Source organism: Globicephala melas, chromosome 20 (assembly GCF_963455315.2).
Source record: "Globicephala melas chromosome 20, mGloMel1.2, whole genome shotgun sequence".
Taxonomy (NCBI): Eukaryota; Metazoa; Chordata; class Mammalia; order Artiodactyla; family Delphinidae; genus Globicephala; species Globicephala melas.
This window is the reverse complement of record NC_083333.1, coordinates 41,247,965-41,251,742: the sequence shown is the minus strand read 5'-3', so window position 1 is coordinate 41,251,742 and position 3,778 is coordinate 41,247,965. Positions and strand designations below refer to the sequence as shown.

At 47.2% G+C, this 3,778-nt stretch overlaps 1 pseudogene; it reads right to left on the bottom strand.

Annotated features, from left to right (window-relative positions):
- Nucleotides 1–1,519: 1,519 nt before the first annotated feature.
- LOC115843736 (methylsterol monooxygenase 1-like) lies at nucleotides 1,520–2,951 on the bottom strand (annotated as a pseudogene).
- Between the last annotated feature and the right edge of the window lie 827 nt (nucleotides 2,952–3,778).

Sequence of the window (3,778 nt, the reverse complement as noted above, 5' to 3'; positions counted from 1 at the left end):
CCCGTGTCCCCTGCATCAGCAGGCGGACTCCCAACCACTGCGCCACCAGGGAAGCCCGGGGTCAATTTTTATGTTAAATATTAGTAGAGCTAAATTCCTTTCTTACTTTTAGATAGAAAAACACGTGGACACATATATGTTGAATTCTAAAATTTTCTTCCCCCTGGAAGAAAATGGATCGTTCTGTGTAGGGTATGTGGTCAGACCTCCCTGGACTGACGGGTCAGCTGAGGTTCAGGCCGGGAGGGGTGGGATGTTGCTTAAGGACCCATTGCAAGTGGTGAGAGAATCAGACTGAGACTCAGGTCCTTGCCTTCCGGGGCTCTCCCCCAACCCGCACAGAGACACGTGGAGGCAACGCGGGGTGGTTACTGCAGCCCCATTCCCACCGCACCGGGTCCTGTGGCCTCAGGGATGCCTGTTCTCCTGGGACCCAGGGCTGGGACCTTGGCATCTCCTCTCCTCTGCTCTCCGGGGAGTACACTGGGTGGGCCCCAGTGCAGGTGTGCACATGCTTCCTATTAGAACACACTTTTCCTTTCCCACCCCTTCTTCCCTCGTGACAGACAGAGTCTGCATCCCTCTGACCAGGGCTAAGTCATGTGACTCCTCGGGACCAAATAATTTGTCCTTGGCTTTGGGACATAATTTGGTGATTTTTATACCTCAGGGTTAAATCTGAAAAGAAAATCGGCCACCTGTATCCAGTCACAGACAGGCTGGGGGCTCAGCACTGCGACCCTCGAGCCTGCCCAGCTGCGGGGAGGGGAGGAGCGTGGCTACTCCTAGGGACATCAGCGCCTGTGCCTTACCCCTGGCCAGAGCAGCCAAAGCTGCTGGATCATCTGTCCAGGGCCTGGCCTGGAGAAGGGGGCCCTGGCCAGCTCGGGGGAGGACGGGGGTGCTGCTCGTAACCCTGCATAGCCCGAGGCCCAAGGTGAGCTCATCGGATGAGCAAGGCCTCCTGCTAAGCCTAGTGGGTGACTAAGAGGACACTCTGTGCTCTCACAAATCCCCGGCCCCTGCCGGTATGCCCGCCCTGTCTTCACTTCTTTTTTTTTTTTTCTTTTTCAAACAAAATCACGTTTATTTCAATAGCTCCAAGTGCAAATACAGCAAGTCAGTACACAGAGTTTCAAGATACAGCTTTAAGTATAATGAAAACTTGATAGGCAAAAAAGAAAGGGTAAATAGTAGAAATAAAGCTCAGTGTTTAAAAAATTCAAGTAACCTGAAACCCTTTAGACTAAAATAATCTTTCATCAATTCAGAAATGCCTTAATTTATAGATAAGAGTAGTACATTGCAATCAAAACGGACTTCTCAAAGAAAGAGAATCACCGCAAACTGGTCCGCTCCAGATAAGAGTAGAAATTCCCGGTGCTGGCTGTTTCAGAGTCAGCATTCACTCACACTATACAGATTGGTGTGGTCCAACCCGTGGCATTTGATCTTTAAGCAAATTCCAAAAAAGTGTTTAAAGTTCAATGCCACTAAGAGTTCTTGAAATGGCCACTATATATTTAAAAGGTTTGAAGACCAATTTCAGCTTCAGGCCTATGGTACAACTTGGGGAAAAGACATACATTAATATTCCTTCCATCACTAAAATCCTTTTTGTAAGGTTAGCAACATGGCCTTTAAAGCTTCCTCAGGGAAACTGTACTTAAACATATAAAAGTTCCCACTAGGGAGATAATTAAAAGTTGTTAATGTTCTTTTTATCACTTAGCAACCAAGACACATGTTTATTTCCACTCCCCAGAAGCAATGTTAGCTACTAGCTTCAATTCAGGAAAAGTGTAACTTGAGGAAGGTTTATGTGAGGTGTTTATTCAGTCTTTTTCTCAACCTTCTTCATCTTCTCATTGTAGGCAATAAATTGAGAGTCTGTTCCAAAAAGTCTATCCCACCATGTAAATGTCGAAGCATAGTTTCCAATGAAGTTCACGTGGTGGAAATTGTGATGCTGAGATAGAAAAGAATGAGATTTAAAGGGTTGAGAGGAATGTCATAAGCACTATGGACATCAACAGTTTCTGTAAAATAAACGGTCACCCAGGCCCAAAGAAGAATAACAGGATCACATAAAAGCATGATTCCAGGGTTTCCCTGGTGGCGCAGTGGTTGAGAGTCCGCCTGCCGGTGCAGGGGACACGGGTTCGTGCCCCGGTCCGGGAAGATTCCACATGCCGCGGAGCGGCTGGGCCCGTGAGCCATGGCCGCTGCGCCTGCGCGTCCGGAGCCTGTGCTCCGCAACGGGAGAGGCCACAACAGTGAGAGGCCCACGTACTGCAAAAAAAAAAAAAAAAAAAAAAGCATGATTCCATTGAAACATCCAGTTCCAAGAATTAGGGTTTCCAGAGGATGTGCATATTCACCTTCCATTCCAAATGGCGCCTGAAGCTCACGACAAATTTTATGAATATACTTGTGTATTCTTTTGTGGTGTAAGAGCCTACGCAGGAAGTAGCGCCGTGCATCCTCAATTGCTGCACAGCCAAGGCATCTTGCCAAAAGCATGCACCAGCTTGGCATTGTTTCCCAATCATGAGGAATAGTGAAATACTCTGTAAAAGAATAGGTTCCACGAATCAAAGAAGCTGGACACAAAAATGATTAAAGAGAAATACTTTAAAGTATTTCCATTGATTTCCCCACGTTTCTGCTTTATCCTTTTGAATTTTGTACTTTTTCATGTAAGGTATAGATTGAAACAAAAATCCAGGTAAACAGAACAAGAAATAAAGGACCTCATGAACTATGAGGGATCCCCACGTTGCAATCTGGAACTTTGTATAATTATTCAACATATAGTTCCAAGCATTTTAAAATGGTTCCTGCAGAGGATTCTCAGGTAAAAGTGAATCTCCATATCCCACAGCCAGGGATGCTGAACTAAAGATGCTGATACTTTCATTTGTTGTCATTTTTCAAATCTCAGCAGACAGCCTTATAATTCTGCACACCACTGGGTCTGCGGCCGCCGCCTCCGGAGCTTCGCTAGGCACCCCTGTCTTCATTTCTTGAGCTTAGTTCTGTTGTCACTGACGGTACCAGGCAGCCCTTTGCATACAGCACCCCTGGAGCCACATGTGGCCAAAGGGTGTGGCATTCATGGCAACACCCATGTGTCTGTTCTTCAAATTCAATTCCTTTCCCTCCTGGGCACATAGTAAGACTACATTTCCCAGTCTCCCCTGCAGTCAGACAGAATCATGGGCTGAGTTCTGGCCAGTGGAATGTGGCTGAAGAAATGTAAACCATGCCATGTCCTGGTCTGACCTCTGAAAACTTCACCGTGGCTCACTCTCTTCCCCTGTCCGGTGGCCGGATGTGGAGGACCCAGGGGAGGATGGCAAGGCCCTTACTACAGTGGGCTGTAAGGGGCTTGAGTTCCTGAAGAGCTATGAGTAACAGAGCCTATGCCCATTGCACCTGTCTGAGAAAGACATCTTTATAAGTGAAGGCATGGAAACACTGGAGTGGGTACAGCAGGTGACAGCCCGAGTAACAGTGTCTGACCCCAGATGAGAAGTCAGGGGGGTTGAATTCTTTAAGATTTTTTTTTTTGGCCATGCCATGTGGCTTGTGGGATCTTAGTTCCCCCACCAGGGATTGAACCCGGGCCCTCGGCAGTGAAAGCACTGAGTCCTAACCACTGGACCGCCAGGGAATTCCCAAATTCTTTAAGATTTTTTAGTGTGGGAGTTACAGGTTTAGTCTCTGGAGCTGGACACCCAATTTCTCCCATAGATGGACCACGTGACTCTGGGAA